The 25,951-nt window shown below is 51.6% G+C and overlaps 1 protein-coding gene across 3 annotated transcripts in view; it reads left to right on the forward strand.

Moving 5' to 3' along the window:
- Positions 1-25,951, forward strand: part of snap25a (synaptosome associated protein 25a) — a 286,229-nt gene that overhangs the window by 47,434 nt on the left and 212,844 nt on the right. The window contains exon 1 of one of the 3 annotated variants that reach the window (XM_072506388.1): positions 16,545-16,567. The exons of the other annotated variants lie outside the window; for them this stretch is intronic. The gene's annotated coding sequence lies outside the window, so the exon portion shown is untranslated. Of the gene's footprint in view, positions 1-16,544; positions 16,568-25,951 lie in introns of those variants that run through there. 3 annotated transcript variants of the gene reach the window in all.

The raw sequence follows: 25,951 nt of genomic DNA on the forward strand, positions 1-25,951 counted from the left end.
GGAAGGAGAAAAGGAGGCATGGACTATTTTCTAAATGTGCAAATGCTTAGGAAATCAGAAGCACAAAGAGACTTAGGAGTCATTGTTCAAGATTCTCTTAAGGTTAACGTGCAGGTTCAGTCAGCAGTTAAGAAGGCAATGCAATGTTGGCATTCATGTCGAGAGGGCTAATATACAAGAGCAGGGATGTAATCTGAGTCTGTATAAGGCTCTGGTCAGACCCCATTTGGAGTATTATGAGCAGTTTTGGGCCCCGTAGTTAAGGAAGGCTGTGCTGGCCTTGGCAAGGGTCCAGTGGAGGTTCACAAGAATGATCCCTGGAATGAAGAGCTTGTCGTATGAGGAATGGTTGAGGAATCTGGGTCCGTACTCGTTGGAGTTTGGAAGGATGAGGGGGGATCTTATTGAAACTTACAGGATACTCCGTGGCCTGGATAGAGTGGACGTAGAGAGGATGTTTCCACTTGTAGGAAAAACTAGAACCAGAGGGCACAACCTCAGACTGAAGGGGTGATCCTTTAAAACAGAGAGGAGGAAGAATTTCTTCAGCCAAAGAGTGGTAAATCTGTTGAACTCTTTGCTGAAGAAGGCTGTGAAGGCCAATTCACTGAGTGTCTTTAAGATAGAGACAGATAGGTTCTTCATTAATAAGGGGATAAGGGGTTATGGGGAGAAGGCAGGAGAATGGGGATGAGAAAAATATCAGCCATGATTGAATAATGGAGCAGACTCGATTGGCCGAGTGGTCTAATTCTGCTCCTATGTCTTATGGTCTTAGGATACTCAAAGTTAGTAAAAGTAAGCAGCGAGCAGACAGAAAAGAAATCCTAAGAATTTAAGAAATAAGAACAGGATTGTGCCACATGATCCTTCGAAACTGCTTCACCATGGCTGATCTTTGATCTCAACTCTGCTTTCCTGTCCAATCTCCATATCCCTTGGTTGACTTACAGCCAAAAGAAAATCTCTCAATCTCAGCCTTGAATATGCTCAATGACTCAATGGCGTTCACAGCTGCCTGGGGCAGAGAATTCCAAAGATTCACCACCCCGTGAGTGAAGATATTTTACCTCAATCTCAGTCAGAATGGCTGACTGATTATCTCTAGACTCCACAGCCAGGTAAACAGTGTCCCTTCGTAAAGAGAGCCAGAAAGTGGGCATGATGAGAATTGTAATGGAAGCATACACAGAGATAAAAAAAATACTGCAGAAGCAATTGTGTAAGAAACACAGTGACAGATAAATTAAAAACGGCACGCATATTTAAGGGGCAGAGAGTGGAAGATAGTTTCGAAGGAGTTGCTTCATTTGTGAGCAATGTCCCAACAAATCAACTGTGATGTTCCTCCCCCTCTGTGGCGTGTTCTGCAGCGACGGAGGACGACTCGCCAGTGGCCAGCAGCGGGATCTTCTGATACCGCCGTTGTAAACAGGGTTTCCCATTGAACGCGCCCCTCGCCACCGTGAAACCCATGGCAGGGATGCATCGTTGATGGGACCATCAGATTCAGCCTGCGTGAACGGTCAGAAAATCCGGCCCTATGGCTGTAACAACCACAACTTACATTTATATAGCACCTTTAATATATGAAAGCCTCCCAAGATGTTTTTTCACAGGAGCATTATCAATCCAAAGTTTGGGTTATATTTTAAATCCAATTACTTAAAGTCTTTTGTTTAATATTTATTCTTTCATGGGGTGTGGGTATCACTGGCAAGGCCAAAATTTTGTTTTCCATCCTTAAATGTCCGGCTTGCTGGGCCAGTTCAGAGGGCATTTGAGTCAACCACATTGCTGTGGGATCTGGAGTCATCTGTAGACCAGACCAGATAACGGCATTCGTGAACCGGAAGGGTTTTTACAATAATCGATGGTAAGTTCATGGTCACCATAATTGAAACAGACTTTATTAATTGAATTAATGATTGAGTTATCAGAGGTGACACAGTGGTTAGCACTGTTGGCTCACAGCGCCAGCCACCCCGGTTCAATTCTGGCCTTGGGTCAGTGTCTGTGTGGAGTTTGCACGTTCTCCCTGCGTCTGCGTGCGTTTCCTCCGGGTGCTCCGGTTTCCTCCCACAGTCCAAAGATTTTTTAAAAATATTTTTATTCAAGGCATTTTAATATATACAAATCGAATCAAAAAACAACTAAACAATGTGATAAATAACCAACATCCACTGCCCCCCTACTCCCCTGATGCCAACTCCTCCTCACAACCTGCCTTCCCCATTTTAACCCCCTCCCCACCCCATCTTGCTAACCTCTCAAACCTCCCTAAAGAAATCAATGAATGGCTTCCACCTCCAGGTGAACCCCTACACCGACCACTTCAAGGCGAACTTAACCTAATCCAGCCTCAGAAATTCCACCAGGTCGCTCAACCACACCCCCGTTTTCGGCAGCTCCGAGTCCTGCCACCCGAGCAAGATCCGTCTCTGGGCTATCGGGGAGGCAAAGGACAAAACATCAGCCTCTCTCACCCTCTGGACTCCCGGGCCTTCCGACACCTGAATATCACCACCTCTGGACTCGGGACCACCTCCATTCCCAGAACTTCGGACATCATACAAGGCCTCCGCCCATGTCTTGGCCCCCGTCTCCCCTCCCAGCTCCTCCTCCCACTTACGCTTAATGTCCCCACCAGTGCTCCCTCCCACTCCATCCACACCTTCTAGATATCTGACATCTTTCCCTTCATTGTTACGCCCTTTGACAGCACCTTGGTTTGCAACCCCAAGGGCCCCAAAATGTTTATAGACCTCTACTGGGAATCCATCCGGCCCCGGGGCCTTCCCTGCCTACATCGCCCCCATACTCTCCATCACCTCCCTCTGCCCAATTGGTGCCCCCAGTCCCTGAACCAGACTCTCTTCTACTTTGGGAAACTCCAGGAACCACCGCATCCCTTCCTCCCTGGCTGGAGGCTCCGACTTGTACAGCATTCTATAAAACGCCTCAAACACCTCCATTCACCCCTGCCAGTCCATAGCCACATTGCCCTTTTGATCCCTCTCTCTGCCAATCTCTCTCGCTGCCTCTTGCTTTCTTAACTGATCCTACTCACCTTCTCCCTGTACTCATGCACTGCCCCTCTGCCTTCCCCGCAGAAACAAGCCCAAACCTCTTCTGGAGCCACTGCTTCTACTTCAACGGCAGCCCCAGTGTCTCTGAGTATCTACCCTCAGAATCCCCTCCACCAGTTTTGCCTTCTCCTCCTGCTCCGTTTTCTCTCTATGCACCCGAATTGATATAAACTCCCCCTGACTTCTGCCTTGAGTGCTTCCCACAGCATGGCGGCCGAGACTTCCCCTGTCTCATTCAGTTCCACATACCCCGGAATGGCAGCCCTCATCTGCTCGCACACCTCCTCATCCACCAACAACCCCACATCCAGCCTCCCCTGCGGGCGCTGCTTCCCCCCCCGGCCACGCGCAAACCCACCCAGTGCTTTTCATGGTCGGAAACCACAATCGCTGAATATTCCGAATCGGCCACCCCCGTCAACAGTGGGGTTCTCTAGCACGAAAAAGCCAATCCGGTGTTACACACCATGCACACGGGAGAAGTATGAAAACTCCACCCTCGGCCTCCCAAACCTCCATGGGTCCCCCCCCAACATGCGCTCCATAAACCCCTCAGCTCCTTTGCCACTGCCGACACCCTTGGCCTCCTGGGACTCGACCGGTCCAAGCTTGCACCTATGATCTTTTTGAAATCCCCCCCATAATCAACCGATGTGAGTCCAAGTCAGGAATCCTCCCGAACACCCAGCTCATAAATTCCACATCATCCCAATTCGGGGCATAGACATTTACCAGAACCACTGGCATACCCTCCAGCTTTCCACTAACCATCACTTATCTCCCCCCCCCCCCGGATCGGCCACAATACTCCCCACCTCAAATCCAACCCGCTGTGGCAGCACGGTGGCACAGTGGGTTAGCCCTGCTGCCTCACGGCGCCGAGGTTCCAGGTTCGATCCAGGCTCTGGGTCACCGTCCGTGTGGAGTTTGCACATTCTCCCTGTGTTTGCGTGGGTTTTGCCCCCACAACCCAAAGATGTGCAGGCTAGGTGAATTGGCCACGCTTAATTGCCCCTTAATTGGAAAAAATGAATTGGGTACTCTAAATTTTAAAAAAAATGCAACCTGCTTTGTTTTTGAAATCATTTTTATTCACATTTTCACAAAATACCAACAACAAAATACAGAAAGAACCCCCCCCCCCCTTATACATAAATAATAAATGAACAACCTTCATCAACACAAAGGCAAATATACACACCCACTCAAGAATAACAAAAAACAAACCAAACCCTCCGCCCCCCCCAACCCCCCGCGCTGCTGCTGCTGACCATCTTCTAACGTTCTGCCAGGAAGTCTAGGAACGGTTGCCACCGCCTGAAGAACCCTTGTACCGACCCTCTCAAGGCGAATTTCACTCTCTCCAACTTAATAAACCCCGCCATATCGCTGATCCAAGATTCCACGCTTGGGGGCCTCGCATCGTTCCACTGAAGAAGATTCCTTTGCCGGGCTACCAGGGATGCAAAGGCCAGAATACCGGCCTCTTTCGCCTTCTGCACTCCCGGCACCTCTGCCACCCCAAATATTGCGAGCCCACAGCCCGGCTTGACCCTCGACACTGTCCTCGCTACACCCTTCCAAAAGTCCTCCAGCGCTGGGCAGGCCCAGAACATGTGGGTGTGATTTGCTGGGCTCCCTGAGCACCTAGCACACCTGTCCTCACACCCAAAGAACCGGCTTATCCTTGCCCCGGTCATGTGAGCCCTATGCAGCACCTTAAATTGTATGAGACTGAGCCTCGCGCAAGAGAAGGAGGAGTTCACCCTCCCCAGGGCATCCGCCCACATCCCCTCATCAATCTCCTCACCCAACTCCTCCTCCCACTTCCCCTTTAGCTCCTGCACCGAGGCCTCCTCCTCCTCCTGCATCACCTGATATGTTGCCAAAATCCTTCCCTCTCCAATCCACACCCCCGACAGCACCCTGTCCTGTACCCCGCGTGGCGGCAGCAGTGGGAACTCCACCACCTGCCACCGAACAAACGCCCTTACCTGCATATATCTGAAGGTGTTCCCCGGGGGGGAGCCCAAATTTCTCCTCCAGCTCACCCAGGCTCACGAACTTCCCGTCCACAAACAGGTCCCCCATCCTTCTAATGCCTACCCAGTGCCAGCTCAGAAACCCTCCATCCATCCTCCCGGGGACAAACCGGTGGTTCCCCCGAATCGGGGACCACACCGAGGCCCCCACTTCCCCCCATGACGTCTCCATTGCCCCCACATTTTGAGGGTAGCCGCCACCACCGGGCTCGTGGTATACCTCATTGGAGGAAGCGGCAGCGATGCCGTCACCAGCGCCTCCAGGCTTGTGCCCACACAGGACGCCATCTCCAGCCTCTTCCATGCTGCCTCATCCCCCTCCATCACCCACTTACGCACCATTGCCACGTTGGCGGCCCAATAATACCCACAGAGGTTAGGTAGCGCCAACCCCCCCCCAATCCCTGCACCGCTCCAGGAACACCCTTCTCACCCTCGGAGTCTTCTGCGCCCATACAAACCCCATAACGCTCCTGTTAACCCACCTGAAGAAGGCCCTAGGGATCAGGATGGGGAGGCATTGGAACAGGAACAAAAACCTCGGGAGCACCGTCATTTTAACTGACTGCACCCTAGCCGCCAGGGAGAGTGGCAGCACGTCCCACCTCTTAAACTCCTGCTCCATCTGCTCCACCAGCCTCATGAAGTTAAGCTTATGCAGGGCCCCCCAGCTCCTAGCCACCTGGACCCCCAGGTACCTGAAACTCTTCTCCGCCCTTTTTAGAGGGAGCTCACCAATCCCCCTCTCCTGGTCCCCCGGGTGCACTATGAACAACTCGCTCTTCCCCATATTAAGCTTGACCCGGAGAAATATCCAAACTCCCGAAGAATCCTCATCACCTCCGGCATTCCCCCCACCAGATCCGCCACATATAGCAGCAAATCATCCGATAGAGCGACACCCGACGCTCCTCCCCACCCAGCACCAGCCCCCTCCAGTTCCTTGACTCCCTCAACGCCTGGCCAGGCGTTCAATCGCCAGTGCAAAGAGCAGAGGGGACAGGGGACACCCCTGCCTCATCCCCCGGTGTAGCCGGAAATACTCTGACCTCCTTCTGTTCGTGGCCACACTCGCCACCGGGGCCTCATACAGCAGCCTCACCCACCTGACGAACCCCTCCCCGAGTCCCAACCTTTCCAACACCTCCCACAGGTACCCCCACTCCACCCTATCAAAGGCCTTCTCCGCATCCATCGCCGACACTATCTCGCCTCCCCTTCCATCGCCGCCATCATTATAACATTCAAGAGCCTCCGTACATTGGTATTCAACTGCCTCCCTTTCACGAACCCCATCTGATCCTCGTGTATGACCTGCGGCACACAGTCCTCTATCCTCATGGCCAAAACCTTTGCCAGCAACTTTGCGTCTACATTTAAGAGTGAGATCGGTCTGTATGACCCACACTGTAGGGGATCCTTGTCCCGCTTCAGGATCAGGGAAATCAGAGCTCTAGACATCGTCGGGGGCAGAGCCCCCCCTTCCCTTGCCTCGTTAAAGGTCCTTACCAACAGCGGGCCCAGCAGGTCCGCATACTTCTTACAAAATTCAACCGGGAACCCATACGGCCCCAGTGCCTTCCCCGCCTGCATGTTCCCTATCCCTTTGACCAACTCCTCCAACCCAACCGGCGCCCCTAATCCCGCCACCTGCCCCTCCTCCACCCTCGGAAACCCCAGCCGGTCCAGGAAGCCACCCATCCATCCCTCTTCCAGTGGGGGCTCAGACTGGTACAGTTCCTCGTCGAAGTCTCTGAAGACCCCGTTGATACCCACCGCACTTCGCACTGTGTTCCCTCATCCATCCCTAACTCCCCGATCTCCCTAGCTGCCTCTCGCTTCTGAAGCTGGTGCACCAGCATCCGGCTCGCCTTTTCTCCGTATTCATATACCACCCCCTGCGCCTTCCTCCACTGCGTGGTCAACAGCAACCTGCTTATTTTTTTTTTATTAAATATTTTATTGAAAATTTTTGGTCAACCATCACAGTACATTGTGCATCCTTTACACAATATTATAACAACACAAATAACAATGACCTATTTTATAAACAAAAAATGAATAAATAATAAATAACAAAAATAAAAACTAGCCCTAATTGGCAACTGCCTTGTCACAAGTAACACTCTCCAAAAATATAATTTAACAGTCCAATATATAATTATCTGTAGCAACGACCTATACATACTATACAGTATATATTAACAACCCTGAGAGTCCTTCTGGTTCCTCCTCACCCGCCCCCCCCCCCCCCCCCCGACCCTGGGCTGCTGCTGCTGCCTTCTTTTTCCCATTCCGTCTATCTTTCTGCGAGGTATTCGACGAACGGTTGCCACCGCCTGGTGAACCCTTGAGCCGACCCCCTTAGGACGAACTTAATCCGCTCTAGCTTTATAAACCCCGCCATGTCATTTATCCAGGTCTCCACCCCCGGGGGCTTGGCTTCCTTCCACATTAGCAATATCCTGCGCCGGGCTACTAGGGACGCAAAGGCCAAAACATCGGCCTCTCTCGCCTCCTGCACTCCCGGCTCTTGTGCAACCCCAAATATAGCCAACCCCCAGCTTGGTTCGACCCGGACTCCTACTACTTTCGAAAGCACCTTTGTCACCCCCATCCAAAACCCCTGTAGTGCCGGGCATGACCAAAACATATGGGTATGATTCGCTGGGCTTCTCGAGCACCTCGCACACCTATCCTCCACCCCAAAAAATTTACTGAGCCGTGCTCCAGTCATATGTGCCCTGTGTAATACCTTGAACTGAATCAGGCTTAGCCTGGCACACGAGGACGACGAGTTTACCCTGCTTAGGGCATCTGCCCACAGCCCCTCCTCGATCTGCTCCCCCAGCTCTTCTTCCCATTTCCCTTTTAGTTCATCTACCATAGTCTCCCCTTCGTCCCTCATTTCCCTATATATATCTGACACCTTACCATCCCCCACCCATGTCTTTGAGATCACTCTGTCCTGCACCTCTTGTGTCGGGAGCTGCGGGAATTCCCTCACCTGTTGCCTCGCAAAAGCCCTCAGTTGCATATACCTGAATGCATTCCCTTGGGGCAACCCATATTTCTCGGTCAGCGCTCCCAGACTCGCGAACTTCCCATCCACAAACAGATCTTTCAGTTGCGTTATTCCTGCTTTTTGCCACATTCCATATCCCCCATCCATTCCCCCCGGGGCAAACCTATGGTTGTTTCTTATCGGGGACCCCCCCAAGGCTCCAGTCTTTCCCCTATGCCGTCTCCACTGTCCCCAAATCTTCAGTGTAGCCACCACCACTGGGCTTGTGGTGTAGTTCCTCGGTGAGAACGGCAATGGGGCTGTCACCATAGCCTGTAGGCTAGTCCCCCTACAGGATGCCCTCTCTAATCTCTTCCACGCCGCTCCCTCCTCCTCTCCCATCCACTTACTCACCATTGAAATATTAGCGGCCCAATAATACTCACTTAGGCTCGGTAGTGCCAGCCCCCCCCTATCCCTGCTACGCTGTAAGAATCCCTTCCTCACTCTCGGGGTCTTCCCGGCCCACACAAAACCCATGATGCTCTTTTCAATCCTTTTTAAAAAAGCCTTCGTGATCACCACCGGGAGGCACTGAAACACAAAGAGGAATCTCGGGAGGACCACCATCTTAACCGCCTGCACCCTCCCTGCCATTGACAGGGATACCATATCCCATCTCTTGAAATCCTCCTCCATCTGTTCCACCAACCGCGTTAAATTTAACCTATGCAATGTGCCCCAATTCTTAGCTATCTGGATCCCCAGGTAACGAAAGTCCCTTGTTACCTTCCTCAACGGTAGGTCCTCTATTTCTCTACTCTGCTCCCCTGGATGCACCACAAACAACTCACTTTTCCCCATGTTCAATTTATACCCTGAAAAATCCCCAAACTCCCCAAGTATCCGCATTATTTCTGGCATCCCCTCCGCCGGGTCCGCCACGTATAGTAGCAAATCGTCCGCATACAAAGATACCCGGTGCTCTTCTCCTCCCCTAAGTACTCCCCTCCACTTCTTGGAACCCCTCAACGCTATCGCCAGGGGCTCAATCGCCAGTGCAAACAATAATGGGGACAGAGGGCATCCCTGCCTTGTCCCTCTATGGAGCCGAAAATATGCAGATCCCCGTCCATTCGTGATCACGCTCGCCACTGGGGCCCTATACAACAGCTGCACCCATCTAACATACCCCTCTCCAAAACCAAATCTCCTCAACACCTCCCACAAATAATCCCACTCCACTCTATCAAATGCTTTCTCGGCATCCATCGCCACTACTATCTCCGTTTCTCCCTCTGGTGGGGCCATCATCATTACCCCTAACAACCTCCGTATATTCGTGTTCAGCTGTCTCCCCTTCACAAACCCAGTTTGGTCCTCGTGGACCACCCCCGGGACACATTCCTCTATTCTCATTGCCATTACCTTGGCCAGGACCTTGGCATCTACATTTAGGAGGGAAATAGGTCTATAGGACCCGCATTGTAGCGGGTCCTTTTCCTTCTTTAAGAGAAGCGATATCGTTGCTTCAGACATAGTCGGGGGCAGTTGTCCCCTTTCCTTTGCCTCATTAAAGGTCCTCGTCAGTACCGGGGCGAGCAAGTCCACATATTTTCTTTAGAATTCGACTGGGAATCCATCCGGTCCCGGGGCTTTTCCCGCCTGCATGCTCCTAATTCCTTTCACCACTTCTTCTACCTCGATCTGTGCTCCCAGTCCCACCCTTTTCTGCTCTTCCACCTTGGGAAATTCCAGCTGATCCAAGAAGCCCATCATTCTCTCCCTCCCATCCGGGGGTTGAGCTTCATATAATTTTTTATAAAATGTCTTGAACACTCCATTCACTCTCTCCGCTCCCCGCTCCATCTCTCCTTCCTCATCCCTCACTCCCCCTATTTCCCTCGCTGCTCCCCTTTTCCTCAATTGGTGTGCCAGCAACCTGCTCGCCTTCTCCCCATATTCGTACTGTACACCCTGTGCCTTCCTCCATTGTGCCTCTGCAGTGCCTGTAGTCAGCAAGTCAAATTCTACATGTAGCCTTTGCCTTTCCCTGTACAGTCCCTCCTCCGGTGCTCCCGCATATTGTCTGTCCACCCTCAAAAGATCTTGCAGCAACCGCTCCCGTTCCTTACTCTCCTGCTTCCCTTTATGTGCCCTTATTGATATCAGCTCCCCTCTAACCACCGCCTTTAACGCCTCCCAGACCACTCCCACCTGGACCTCCCCATTATCATTGAGTTCCAAGTACTTTTCAATGCACCCCCTCACCCTTAGACACACCCCCTCATCTGCCATTAGTCCCATGTCCATTCTCCAGGGTGGGCGCCCTCCTGTTTCCTCCCCTATCTCCAAGTCCACCCAGTGTGGAGCGTGATCCGAAATGGCTATAGCCGTATACTCCGTTCCCCTCACCTTCGGGATCAATGCCCTACCCAGCACAAAAAAGTTTATTCGCGAGTAGACTTTGGACATAGGAGAAAAACGAGAACTCCTTACTCCTAGGTCTGCTAAATCTCCACGGGTCTACACCTCCCATCTGCTCCATAAAATCTTTAAGTACCTTGGCTGCTGCCGGCCTCCTTCCAGTCCTGGACTTCGACCTATCCAGCCCTGGTTCCAACACCGTATTAAAATCTCCCCCCATTATCAGCTTTCCCATCTCTAGGTCCGGAATGCGTCCTAGCATCCGCCTCATAAAATTGGCATCATCCCACTTCGGGGCATATACGTTTACCAAAACCACCGTCTCCCCCTGTAGTTTGCCACTCACCATCACGTATCTGCCCCCGTTATCCGCCACTATAGTCTTTGCCTCGAACATTACCCGCTTCCCCACTAATATAGCCACCCCCCTGTTTTTCGCATCTAGCCCCGAATGGAACACCTGCCCCACCCATCCTTTGCGTAGTCTAACCTGGTCTATCAGTTTCAGGTGCGTTTCCTGTAACATAACCACATCTGCCTTAAGTTTCTTAAGGTGTGCGAGTACCCGTGCCCTCTTTATCGGCCCGTTCAGCCCTCTCATGTTCCACGTGATCAGCCGAGTTGGGGGGCTTCCTACCCCCCCCCCCCCCCCCCTTGCCGGTTAGCCATCACCTTTTTCCAGCTCCTCACCCGGTTCCCACGCAGCTGTATATCCCCCAGGCGGTGCCCCCCCGCCCATCCTCTCCCATACCAGCTCCCCCCTCTCCCCAGCAGCAGCAACCCAGTAATTCCCCCCTCCCACCACCCCCCCGCTAGATCCCCCGCTAGCGTAATTACTCCCCCCATGTTGCTCCTAGAAGTCAGCAAACTCTGGCTGACCTCGGCTTCCCCCCGTGACCTCGGCTCGCACCGTGCGACGCCCCCTCCTTCCTGCTTCTCTATTCCCGCCATAATTATCATAGCGCGGGAACCAAGCCCGCGCTTCTCCCTTGGCCCCGCCCCCAATGGCCAACGCCCCATCTCCTCCACCTCCCCCCATCACCACCTGTGGGAGAGAGAAAAGTTACCACATCGCAGGATTAGTACATAAAACCCCTCTTTGCCCCCCACATTCGCCCCACCACTTTGTTCGAACGTTCTTTTTAATAACCCGCTCATTCCAGTTTTTTTTCCACAATAAAAGTCCACGCTTCATCCGCCGTCTCAAAGTAGTGGTGCCTCCCTCGATATGTGACCCACAGTCTTGCCGGTTGCAGCATTCCAAATTTTATCTTCTTTTTATGAAGCACCGCCTTGGCCCGATTAAAGCTCGCCCTCCTTCTCGCCACCTCCGCACTCCAGTCTTGATAAACGCGGATCACCGCGTTCTCCCATTTACTGCTCCGAGTTTTCTTCGCCCATCTAAGGACCATTTCTCTATCCTTAAAACGGAGGAATCTCACCACTATGGCTCTGGGAATTTCTCCTGCTCTCGGTCCTCGCGCCATCACTCGGTATGCTCCCTCCACCTCCAACGGACCCGCCGGGGCCTCCGCTCCCATTAACGAGTGCAGCATCATGCTCACATATGCCCTGACGTCCGCTCCCTCCACACCTTCAGGAAGACCAAGAATCCTCAGGTTGTTCCTCCTTGCGTTGTTTTCCAGTGCCTCCAACCTTTCCACACATCGTTTCTGATGTGCCTCCTGCGTCTCCGTCTTCACCACCAGGCCCTGTATATCGTCCTCATTCTCGGCTGCCTTTGCCTTCACGACCCGAAGCTCCCGCTCCTGGGTCTTTTGTTCCTCCTTTAGCCCTTCGATCGCCTGTAGTATCGAGGCCAACAGCTCTTTCTTCATTTCCGTTTTGATCTCTTCCACACAGCATTTCAAGAACTCTTGTTGTTCAGGGCCCCATGTTAAACTGCCACCTTCCGACGCCATCTTGGTTTTTGCTTGCCTTCCTTGCCGCTGTTCTAAAGGATCCACTGCAATCCGGCCACTTTCTCCTCCTTTTTCCATCCGTATCCAGGGGGGATTCCCTTCTGGTTTACCGCACAGTGTTTTTAGCCGTCAAAATTGCCGTTGGGGCTCCTATCAAGAGCCCAAAAGTCCGTTTCACAGGGAGCTGCCGAAACGTGCGACTCAGCTGGTCATCGCCGCACCCGGAAGTCAGCAACCTGCTTATTAACCAACACCGCCACCCCCCTCACCTTCATATCCAGACCCGAATGGAACACCTGCCCCATCTCATCCCTTCCTCAACTTTGGGCGGGATTCTCCGACCCGCTGCCGGGTCAGAGGTCATTGGCAGCGCCCACCCCAGCAATTCTCCGGGCCCCGATGGGCCGAGCGGCTGCGCGTTCCTGGCCAGTCCCGCCGGCGTGACATGGACATGGACCATCCCGGCGGGACCTGGCTTGGAGTGCTTGGGGTGGCGCGGGGGGGATCCGGCCCCGGGGGGGGGCCCCCACAGTGGCCTGACCCGCGATCGGGGCCCACCGATCTGCAGGCGGGCCTGTGCTGTGGGGCACTCTTTCCCTCCGCGCCGGCCTCTGTAAGGCTCCGCCATGGCCGGCGCGGAGAAGAAACCCCCTGCGCATGCGCAGGAAACACTGCGCCGGTTCTGCGCATGCGCCACAACATGCCGGCGGCTCTGCGCATGCACCAATTCTTGCAGGCCCACGGCAGCCCTTTGGCGCTGGTTGGCGCGGCGCCAACCACTCCAGCGCCTGCCTAGCCCCCGGAAGTGCGGAGGATTCCACAACTTCCGGGTTGACCGACAGCGAAGCGGTTCGCGCCACTCTTGGAGCCGGCGTCGCCAATTGCGGGAGAATCCCGGCCCTTGCCTGATCCCCCAGCATCAGGTGCGTTTCCTGCAAAAATGCCACTTCCGCCTTCAGATGTGTGAACATACGTGACCGTTTAACCGGCCCATTCAACCCCTTCACGTTCCACGTGACCAGCCTGGTTGGGAGGGGCCCCCTGCCTCCTTCCCCCGCCAATCAGCCAAACCTCTTTTTGGGCCAACCCCCGTCATCCACCCCTCCAGGCCCAACCCCGGATGTCCACTGTCATCGATCTCTTCCAAACTGTGCCACACCAACCACACCCATGTCAGCAAACTACTCCCTCAAACAAAAAGCCAACTCCCTCCCCCACACCTTCCTCCTGGCAAATCCTCACTTCATTCCCATTACCTAGCCCGCCCAGCTAGCATGGTGGCCCCCACCCAAGGCTCCAACTATCCTTCCTCCCTCCAGTTCCCTCCCCCAACTAACCCAACCATCTATCCCTCAAGAGTAATAAAAGGCACACTCACCATCCGGTGGCTCCCCCGTCAAAACCTGCCCCCGAAAAGCCACCACTAAACACTTTAAAGAGCACACAAAATTCCGCCAAAGTTCAATGTCCTCACACTCCTCCCAGTTCATTGTCCCTCATAAATTCCATCACCTCCTCTGGCGTGTCCATATAAAACTATCGCTTCTGCAAAGTCACCCACAGGCGGGCCGGGAATAATACCCCAAACTTAACCCCTTTTTGAAGAGGGCAGCCTGAATCTGGTTAAACCCGGTTCTCCTCTTCGCCAGCTCCGCACCCAAGTCCTGGTACACCTGCAGCTCGTTCCCTTCCCAGGTACATTTCCTTGTCCGCCTCACCCATCGAAGGATCTTCTCCTTGCTCAGAAATTGGTGCAACCGCACCACCATCACCCTCAGCGGCTTGCCTGCCTGCGGCCTCCTCCTCAGCACCCTGTGTGCTCGGTCCACCTACAGGGGCTGATCAAAGGTCCCCTCCCCCATCCATTCCTCCAGCATCCTTGCCACATACACCGCGGCCTCAACACCTTCAATGCCTTCAGGCATCCTGACAATCCTTAGGTTTTGCCTTCTGGAGTGATTCTCCAAGTCTGCCACCTTCTCCCTCAGCTTTTTCTCACTCTCTCGCCTCAAACCCATCTTAGCCACCATCGAGGCCAACTGCTCCTTGTGTCCCCCCCACTGACTCCTCCACTTCCTGGATCGCCAGGCTCTGGCACTCCAGCGTCTGCTCAACCTGCTTAATACCAGATCTCAATAGTTCCACCACTTTGGCTAGGTCTTCCAGGGCCTCTTTCCTCTGCTGTTGAATCTTATCATTCAGGAACTCCACCAACTGCTCTGTCGACTACTAGGCAGGCAGTTCAGCCCCTTTCCCTCCACCATCTTTCGCTGTGGCGCACCACGAAAACCCTCCAGAGAAAGCAAACAGCATTTTCTTTCTCGTGGCACTTCTCATTCGCTGATCCATGCACCAGCCACACCAGAGAAGTATTACCTTCCCCGGGCACTCCTGTAATGTTTGCCCTCAAATACTTTGCCCTTCGGGCAGAGAAAAGACCAAAAAAATCTGCCTTAAGTGTGAGCCACCAAATGTGCGACCACTCACTCCATGGCTGTCACCAGAAGTCCCGCAGTCCAAAGACGTGCCGGTTACGTGGATTAGCCATGATAAAATTTCCACTTAGTGTCCAGGGTTATGCAGGTCAGGCAGGTTATGGGGATAGGGCAGGGAGTGGGCCTAGGTAGGGTGCCCTTTCAGTGTGCAGTAGGGAGCAGGCTCGATGGGCTGAATGGCCTCCTTCTGCACTGCAGGGATTCTGTAGGCATTAGTAAGGGCCTTCACATTACTAGTCTCGTAACATTATCCCTATGCCACCATCGCCCTGAAAACTAATTTAAGTATGTGCTAGTTCTGAGGTTCAAACAGTTGATAAATCCCATCAGAGGATTTCACAAAGATTAATATCAACAATAATCTTTTGAATGAATGAGTTCTATTAAATTTGTTTGACTGAGAAGTTCCATGCACATTAGTTTCATTTTGTGTTGCTGTTGTCATTCAGTGACCTGAATCTGTGTTGCAAGCGGGTCCTGAGCTCAACTTGCTATTTGACCTCTGGTGACCTCCCATTTGGTCGCCTCCATTCCTGCCATCTGACTAAAGGTGGCGAGAAGGCTCTTGCTGGAACCTCAGTAACGACACTGGGAGAGGTGGTTGCTGCTGAGGTATTCAGGAGAGCGCATGAGCAGGGGAGTTGAAGGAAAAATGCAGGGGGCCACGAGTCGATGCTAGGGGAACCCATTCGGGAGTTCAGAAGGTTGCCCTTCCTTCCGTAGCACCTCTCCACTGGGCCTGCCACAGGCCACCTCCATTTAGCTTACCAGTCTCCCCAGCGGTGAAAGGGGATCGTGCTGTCCTGCGCAAAATGATGGCAGCCCCTGTAATTTGCTAATCAGCTGCCTGCTCCCTGGCAACACGCAGCTGCTCTTTACCCAGTCCCGCTGCTGGAATAAGGGCACAACTGTGGCTCAGTCCCGATGTGGCACCCCACAATTTTAGCACCACTCCCTTTCCATCTCCCAGCCTGTCACCCATGTGCCAGTAAAGTTAGGCCCCAATGTCTCTGCTTTAGAATCAGATTGCATTCAAAGTGCGATTGTTTTATCATTTAAAATGTCTAATTCCTGTTGGCATATCTAACAACGTCCAGTTTCCATCTGGGTTTTTTTCAGTTTACATCTGTTAATGCAGAAGACACTAGATATGGAGTTTTGCAGTGATAACCCAAAGACTATTTATAATCTGTTATAGCTGCACTGGCTTCACAAATACAGCTGCACCAGTAGTTTAGTGAGTGAGAGATGATGGGTGGATTCTCCATTTCCAGACGCCGGTATGGGGATTCCCGGCCGGGCAGAGAAAAGAGCATCGCCTGAAAAACGGGATCGGGCCAAGTGCCAGACCCATCGCGATGCTGCGATTCCCTGCTGGTGGCGGCAGTACCTGTGCCGGCGGCACCATGTAAAACCACGGTTTACATGTATACAAATGTGATTAGCGGACTAGGAGTCCGATCCTCCACCCCCCCGCCCGCCGCCCGCCCTCCCTCGCCCCATGCTGGTTATGCTCCACCCATCGCAGCCGGGATGGCTCAGGCTCAGCCGGGGGCAGATGCCATGGCCGTTGAGGGGGAACAAGGAGGTAAGCAAACCGTTGAAACGTTTTGGGTTTGCTGGGTGGGTGTAAGCCTCAACCTCAGGGAGTAGGGGGAATGCCTTTGCAGCAGGTGCGTGCACTCAGTGTCCCCCTTGGGATCGGGGTGCCCTGGTTGAGACCTCCATTGCTGCATAAATTCATTTAAACCCACCCTCCAGCTGCAATTTACAGGCTGTTGCGACTGTTGTCTGCTCACAGAACCATGCAAAATGCTCTGAGGGCTACTGGTCCATAGAATCCCTACAGTCCAGAAGAAGATCATTCGGCTCATCAGGTCTGCACCGACCCTCTGAAAGAGCACTCTATCTGGGCCCAATCCCCCACCCTATCTCTGTAACCTAACCTGTACATCCCTGAATACTAAGGGGCAATTTAGCATGGACAATCCACCAAACCAACACATCTTTGGCTTATGGGAAGAAACCTGAGCACCCGGAGGAAACCCACGGAGATACAGGGAGAAAGTGCGAACTCCATACAGATTGTCACCCAAGGCCGGTATTGAACCCAGATCCCTGGCGCTGTGAGGCAGTAGTGCTCTGGAAAATATGATCCTATCACTGATGCAGAATTAGAGCGCTACATCTGACTTGATGACAGCTGTTTCCTGGGATCAGCAGCCCTCTGACCGTCTGCCCCCTCGGAGTCCCTGTCTCCATCTGATGTGCTGCAGCATGTGTGTGGCGCTCACCAGAGAGTGACCCCAGAGCCTGATTGTTAACATTACCCACCGAGGTGATAGTCTCTGCAATGGTGGATGGTGCAGGTGAAAGCAGTGGTGAGACATCGATGTCTTCCCCGGAGTGGTGCTCCGGGGTGTTCTTGGGATCTGGATGGTGGACAGCGACCCCGGATGGCCCTGCCTCATCTGATGATAACCCTGCAAGACAAAAGACATGGAGTGAGATTTTGGGAAGTACTGGTCTGTGAGAGAGAGGTTACTCACTTGCTATAGGGACATTTGCGTTGCATTGGCCTCTCACTTGTTTGCCACATGCTGAACTGCCCTCTCCTCGGTCACACACAAATTACAGGGCCCTTTCCTCAGAGGGGGTGTTAACGCGAATATCTGGGATGCCCCCTCCCATCTTCTGGTGCTCCCGGCAATTATGCCCCACTTTATCCTTGGGGACACAGAAAGGACATAGTGAGACACTTGGACACAAGATTTATGGGGGTATTGTAGCTGGTGGCATATGTGTGCAAGGCTCCTGGCCAAAGGGCAATATATGTGTTGGGGGTTCGTGGAGGGTGGGCTGTAAGGAAGATTCCTCACCATTCTCCATGTCGGCAGCATTTGGTCTCCATAGAATCCAAGCTGACATTGCTTCTTTAGAAACATAGAAAGATTTATGGCACTAAAAAAAGCCATTTGGTCTATTGTGTCCCTTCCGGCAATCAAAGAGCGATGTGGTCTAATGCATGAATTTCACTTCTATATCACAGTGAGAGCAGAGATAAAAGTAAAATATTGCTTACTTTCTGCAAGGGGAATTATAGGCTCCCCGTGCTTACAGGTAATTGAAAGAAAAGGTGTAAGGCTTGAACATGTTCCTTTTGTTTGCAGGGGGTGAGTTCCAGTGAATGAACGTATGTCACTTCTAGCAAGTGAGTCACGTTATGAGCTTAACTGATTATCTTAAATTGGTTATTAGTGCAGCTGCTAGCACATTTAGGATTCATAGTCACACCTAACTGCAGCTGCTGCAGGTCAATCAAAATCCTAAATGCCAATCAATCAGCACCCTTTTCTCCTGTAATATAAATTGTTGTGAGTGTTTGAAATTTGACATTTTTGTGATTGTCCTGATGAGTGCAACATGTCCCTCTTTTCAGCAATATTCAAGTTCTGTCTTACCAAGTGACTAAAAGTAAAAGGTGGAACGTGAAATATGGGCTGGGGGAGAATGATTCTTCGGCCTGCAATAGGTTTATTAACCGCGTTCATTGATAAAACAAAGTTTAAGGATTAGAAAAGCTAGAAGTAAACCTACTAAATATGTGAATCCTGTGTGAAACAAAAAATGGGGCTTTGGCCAGATCTGCAGGGAAGGTCAAAGGAAATGAAATGAAATGAAAATTGCTTATTGTCACAAGTCGGCTTCAAATGAAGTTACTGTGAAAAGCCAAATTCCGGCGCCTGTTCGGGGAGGCTGGTACGGGAATGGAGCTCACTAAAATATTCCCAGCCATTGCTACGATTTCTCAGGATATGGTTTGGAAGGGTAATGGTAATCCAATTCTGGCCACTTGAGCATCCCGATTTTCTTTGCTCCAACATTGACATCCATGGGCTGGATTCTCCCAAAATGGGACTATGTCCCCACGCTGGCATAAAAACGCTGGTGTTTCACTCCGGAGTTTCCTATAAAAAAGATAAGCCAATTCACCCAATTTCAGGGGAGCTAGCAGGGACCCAGAATGATTCACGCAGCTTTAGCTGCGGATACGGGCCCCCGCACTTCCTGTTTAGAATCTGCGCATGTGCACGCCGGTGGCCACCAGTGGCCGCGTTGAGCGCCATGGCGGACTTGGACCGCGGAGGCAGCTGAAAAATGTAGGCCCCCCCCCGATTGGCCGCGCACCCGAAGATCCGACTGACCCGATCTGTCCCCCGGCCGCCCATAAGGACCCCCTGTGTCCAATACCACCGCCCCCCCACCAGGGCGGCGGCGGACTGAGCCGCGAGCTTCCCGAACGGCAATAGGTAGGTAGAACCACGCTGTCGGGAGCTTGGCCGGTCGGGAGCTGAAGGTCGCTGGGTGGGCCTCTGGGAATGGCTCCCCAGCTGCGCGGAGTGCTCAGCGAACACGCCGATTCTCGGGTCCCGGAGAATCGCCGGACAGGCACCGGGCCCGATTTCAGCGTGAAATTGGATTCTCCGCCATCGTGTTTGGCGCAGGGCTGCAGAGAATGCAACCCCATGTCTTCAGATGCCAGAAACTTAAGCTCTGGAATTTCATCTCTTAACATTTCCACCCCTCTAACTCTCTTCTCCTCTAAGGCAGTTGTTAAAACCTACCATTTTGATGAAGCCATCTGTCCTAATGTATCCGTGGTATAGGTCAGGTTTTGTCTGGTGAATACGACTGTGAAGTGTCTGCCGATGTTTTACAATGTTATGGGTGTCGTATAAATGCAAGTTGTTGTAATTACATCAGCGTGCCGAATAATCTCTGAATTGGGTAAATTTTGAGGATGGGTTGTTACTCTGTCCTCTATTCCTGAGCTGTGGAATATCAGCCCTTGCCGGTGGCGGTCCTGTTTCTTCAGTGCTTCAGTCATGTTAAATAGCCTTGTCTTGACACGGTGCAGAATTTGATTGCTGGCACCAGATGGTACTGAGATGTTTACGAGTATTATTTGTTGGCAAAAGTCAACCATTGCAGGTAAGACAACACCAACCTCAAAGGCATCACAGGTTGTGAATTTCATTTACTTTTCATTAAACACTGCGATTAAAACTGCACAATGGGGAAGGGACATCCTGAAGAGAGCTGACAAGGACTTATTGAAAGTCATCATTTTCGCAACATTCCTTTGGAATTTCTTTTATTTCTCCTTTTTCCCAAAGTTGTTACTTTTCAGGGTGTTGTTTCCTATTATGTAATATAACTGGGACATCGATGCTCATAAACACACAGCTGCAGCCTGCTAGTCCCAAAGCTCTGGAAAAATAATTACATGTACCGTAAGCATGCTTTAATTTAAACTTTAAAATCAGAAATGCGCATTTAAAATCCAAGCTGTTAATCCTGCAGAAACGCGATACCTATCCACACTCATGAATCCCTGACTGTATTATGGGCACATGATGATCTATGCAGCTACAACAACACAAACTGCATTTTTATAGAGCACCTTTGAAACATCCAGTGCTGGATTCTCCGATTTTGAGGCTATGTCCGGAGGAAGTGTCTAGTTTTATTCCGAAAAAATTGGCGGGGCCCCAGCACTGATCGTCCCACCGGTGAGGGGCTGGCAACCGCGCCAAGTAAAACACATGGCCTTCGCGATATAAACGCCTCAAGAATTGGCGGGTCCGTGGCTACGCTTGCGCATGGCGATGACCTGCAGCGGTCGCGTCCAGCACGACCTGTCAGATAGTGCCCCCCTGAACACCCCCTTGCCACCCCCGGGCCACTCCCCACCAGGCCCCCAGCCCTCGCCGAACCCCCCCCCCCCCCCCCCCCCGACTGTGGCGGCGCTGGACACAGCCTGAGGCAGCCATGCCGGGTTCACGAAAACTGAGAGGACACGTGTCCCGCGCCGTTGGGAACTCGGCCAATCGGGGACAGAGCATCGGGGGAGGGCTTTCAGTTAACGTCCTGAGGCCGTCCCAATGGTGTGCGATGTACTCCTCGATGGTGCTGTTTTGGAGGGGGCAGGGATCCGAAACTAGGTGCCGCTCCCGATTCAGTCATAAACAGGGATTCTCCACCTGATTACGATATCAGCGTCAGGCAACGGAGAATCCCGCCCAGCGTGGCAGAAGTATTAATCAAAGAGTAAAGCAAATCAGGACAGGAGATCTAAAGCTGTGTCAAAGAATAATAGCATATTACTGCACAGAAGTAAGCCATTCAGCCCATCAAGCCTGCACTGATGCTTTCGAAGGACAATCCAGTTGGTCCCCCTCTCCTAATGTTTTCCCACAGTCCTATGTTTTAAAAAAAATTCTTCTTCAAGTATATATCCAATTCCACTTTGAGGGCTCACTGTTGAATCTGTACATCTAATCCAGGCAATGCAATCCAAATCGTAACCATTGGTTGCATGAAAGCATGTTCCCACATGAATCGCTTGGTTCTTCAACCAATCACCTTCCATCTGTGCCCTTTGCTCATCGACCCTTCAGCCACTGGACAAAAATTCTCCTTATTTACCCTATCTAAACCCTTAATGATTTTAAACACGGCAATCAAATCTCCTCTCAGCCTTCTTGTTTCTAAGGAGAACAATCCCAGTTTCTCCAGTCTATCCAGGTACCTGTAATTCCTCCTCCTTGGAGCCTTTTGAGTAAATCTCTTCTGAGCCTTTTCCAAAACCTTCATGTCCTTCCTAAAGTGTGGTGGCAAGGTTTACACGCAATGCTCCAGCCAGGGCCAAACTGGTTTTATACAGGTTCAGCACACCGTCCTGTTACTCTATAACTCTATTGATAAAACTCAGGATGCCATATACTTCAGCAAATGATTTGTTAGCCTGTCCTACCACCATCAAAGATTTGTACAATAACACCTTCAGATCTCTCTCTTCCTGCATCGCCTTTAAAATTGCACCATGCATGGTCTCTCTCCATGCTTCCTACCAATTTGTATCACCTCATACATTTCTGTGGTCAATTTCATCTGCCAGGAGTCAACCCGTTTCAGCAGCCTGCCTACATCCTCCTCCAGTACAGGCTCAGCAAAAGAGCAAGGCCACTGCATTCAGTCCCCACCACAAGCTCTGTCTGCTAGTCATCAACTCCAGCCCTCCCAGAGTGAAGGTCTGAGGCTGAACCAGTCTGTTTGCGGTCTTGTTGCCTATTCGATCTTGAGACCTGCTTCTGACCATGTTTGTGAGCTAGCAATAAGACCGCCTATTTCCACCCACTGCTCCGTTATATTTGTGCTGATCATTCTTTGGCTCCAGTTTATCCAGGACTAATCACTCATCAATTCTCTGATATTAGGCCTCTTGCAGTTAAGTATCTTTATTCTGGAAAGCTCCTTGTCCTTCTTCATAACTAATCTATCTGATACTATGATCGCTATTCCTGAGATGCTCCCCTCCTATGGCATTTACCATTTGACTCACTTCAAGTCTGGGGATTGGATCCTTCAATGTCTTCTTCCTCAATGAGCAGGAAACCTGTTCAGCAAGAAAATTCCCCTGAACAAAATTCAGATATTCCCTCCTCTTCCTTTCAACAGTCACTGCCCCATTCAATAATGGGGGAGTTAAAATCCCTCATTATTACCACTCTATAGTCAGGGCGGCACAGTGGCGCAGTGGTTAGCACTGCTGTCTCATGGCACCCAGGACCCGGGTTCGAACCCAGCCCTGGGTCACTGTCCGTGTGGAATTTGTACATTCTCCCCGTGTCTGCATGGGTTTCACCCCCACAACCCAAAAAGAAATGCAAGGTAGGTGGATTGGCCACGCTAAATTGCCCCTTAATTGGAAACTTTAAAAAAAATCACTGCTCTATAGTTCTTGCATTGGCCTGGTCATCTTCTTTCTACTTTTTAATACTACATCTTGTTGCCCAACTTCCGGCTCAATCAAATTCTACCCCTCCCTCACAGCACTGGTTAACCTGACTGCAAGGATATTGGACCCCATTCTGGTCAAGTGCAATCTGTCCACCTTGAACCAGTCCCAATGTCCCAGGAATCTGAAGCCCTCCCTCCTACATAATGGCCGGATTTTCCGACCGTTTACACCAGCGGAATCTTCTGGTCCCACCAACAGAGCATCCCCACCACGTGTTTCTCGGCATTGAGGGGTGCATTCAATAGGAAACTCTGTCAACAGCAGTGGGACTGTGCCTCCGCTGCCACAAAACACACGGTGGGTTGCATGGAAAATCCCAGCCAAGTCTTTAGCCATATTTTGACCTGCCATATCTTCCTATTTCTACTCTCACTGGGGTGTAACCCTAGGGGAAATCTAGAGATGACTACTTTTTGAGGCCCTGTTAATTTAACTCCACTCTAGTTCCTTAAAGTCCAGGACCTCAATCCCCTTATTCCCAATCTTGTTGGTTCTGACCTGGACCATGATTTCTGGCTCTAACCCTTCATCTGGCAGAATGTTCTGCACCTTTCCATTATGCCCTTATGCTGGAATTTTGGGGACCTGCCTGCCTGCTCCCCTGAATGTTAAATCAGGCTCGGGATCGTGACCGGACTCCTTCCAGGTGTCATTACTGTCACTGGTATTTATAGCTGAATGTTGATTTGAGAGTGCCACACCTCTTTCATGTGGCTTCCTACTTGCTATCCTGAACCCTGTCTGGCTGTGGGGGAGTAACCACATCCTCCCGCTCCCCCTGCAGTGATCCAGGAAACATTCAGCCACCCTTTTACACTGTAGTGAATCTAGCCACACATCATGCTCAGAAGACCTCAACTTCAAGCTGGAGCAGCTGGGACATGCACATGGGCTCCTGAGACACATGAATCACCCTGAAATCCTCACAGGGTGCAGTAATTGCAGCTGTCCATTCTAATTTGAAACTTGCGAAAAAAATCCTCAGATATATTTAGAATTGCTGTTATTTTAATGTATTAAGTTAGACTTATTTTTCTATCATGCCCCAAGACCAAGGGTGAGTTATTTGCTCAGGTTCAACAAGACCCATTAGGATCTGAAGAGATTGAGGAATGAAGCAAATAGCCAAAAGCATCATGTGATATGAGTACCTTGGGCGGGATTCTCTGATCCTGAGGCTAAGTGTTGACGCCGTCGTAAACACTGTCGCGTTTCTCGACGGCGTCAACATGGCCTCAGGAGCATAAATTCTGACTCCTACAGGGGGCCAGCACGGCACTGGAGCGGCCCACGCCGCGGGTCTGTGCATGCGCAGTGGCACCGGCGCCAACGCGCGCATGCGCAGTGGCACCGGCGTGATTGCCGCGCATGCGCGGTGTCTCCCTTCTCCACGTCGGCCCTGACACAACATGGCGTAGGGCTACAGGGGCCGGTACAGAACAAAAGAGGCCCCCAGCCCGAGAGGCCGGCCCGCTGATCGGTAGACCCCGATCACGGGCCAAGCCACAGTAGAGGCCCTCGCCCCGGGGTCGGACCCCCCCCCCCCCCCTCCCCCAACCAGGCCTCCCCCAGATATATCCACGCCGAAAGCCCCGCCGGCTAAGAGCAGGTGTGAACGGCGCCGGCGGGACTCGGCTTTTTTAGCGTGGCCGCTCGGCCCATCCCGGACCGAGAATTGCCAGGGGGGCCCCGTAGAGCGGCCCCCGACAGGCGCTGCGCCAGCGTGAATGGCGCCAGTTCTCCGCTCTCCGGAGAATCGGCAGACCGGCGGCGTGGCGCGATTCGCGTCCGTCCCGGCGATTCTCCGTCCCGTCCCCGGGGTGAGAGAATCCCGCCCCTTAAATCTCAGTTTAAAAACATGTGAACAATGCCAAAGGAAATCGACTGGGTAAAGTGAAATATTCAAATAGCAAAGGAGCACATAATATCCAATACCTGTTTGGACCGTGTCTGCTTCAGGATTTATAATCACGTGAGCCTCCTTTCACCTGATAAAATCCAACATTTTGTCCAAGTTCCCTGCTGGGCCAATCACTGATATTGGCCTAGGCAATCGCAAAGGCTGTTGGAATCGACTTGAAAAACAACAGTAGATTTGATTAAAACCTACATTTTATTTTCATCTAATTGCCATGAATACATCAGAGATAAACAAAACGCCTTTTCTTTTAATGTGTACAATTCCTAATTTTACAGCTTGTTAGAGCACAGGATTGTTAACAGTTGACAATAGCTACCCACCTACACAGACTCAGCTTTACAAAGTACCTTTGCTGTGCTTAATCCTCAGGAATCTCCTGCAGCTGAATTATTCTAAAACTAGAAATGGGGTCAATGCGAGAGCACTGTAGACTGAGAGAAGCGTGCGCTCCAATGAGTGTTGCATATTCATGTAAATCTTTCTAGGGCATGCTGAAGGCAGACAACTTTTGAAAAAAATAATTGCGTTTCAAACAAGGACATGGTCTGGCAGGGGTCTGGAGTGGCTCTTCTTATTTCAAGGTCAAGCAGTTAAATTCATGTCTGATTCTCAGCACGTTTGTGAAATGTCTTTGTGGCTTAAGCTTGGGTTTTACGTTAGGAGAATCCTGAATGTGAATCTGAGGCCAGTGCAGTGGGCACAAATCTAAATCACAAGTAAGTTTAGGTGTCAGCTGTGACTCGTTTGGTCACCCCTTTGCTTCTGAGTCAGAAGGTTTTAGGTTCAAGTCCCACTCCAGAGGTTTCAGCACAAAAATCTTTGGCTGACATTCTGCTGTAGGAGTGTTGCGGGGGAGGGGACATCTTTAAACTGAGACTCTCTGTCCTTTCAGGTGGGTGTAAGAGATTGCATGGTGCTAGTTTGAAGGGCAGGTGAGGTTTACCCAATGTCCTGTCCGATATTTATTACTCAGTCAACATTACAAAGGTACAGGGTGGGATTCTCCGGCCGCGAACGCCCGGCGACCAGATAATCCCGTCCGAGGTCAATCAGGGGAAAACAGCAGCAGCCAGAGCAGTGGCACCACGGCTGGCTCTGATGTTCAGAAGGGAGGGTCAAAGCGCAGAAGAGCAATAGTCACAGGGATCTCTCTAGTCAGGGGCACAGATAGGCGCTTCTGTGGACGT

Source organism: Scyliorhinus torazame, chromosome 1 (assembly GCF_047496885.1).
Source record: "Scyliorhinus torazame isolate Kashiwa2021f chromosome 1, sScyTor2.1, whole genome shotgun sequence".
In the NCBI taxonomy this organism is placed as follows: Eukaryota; Metazoa; Chordata; class Chondrichthyes; order Carcharhiniformes; family Scyliorhinidae; genus Scyliorhinus; species Scyliorhinus torazame.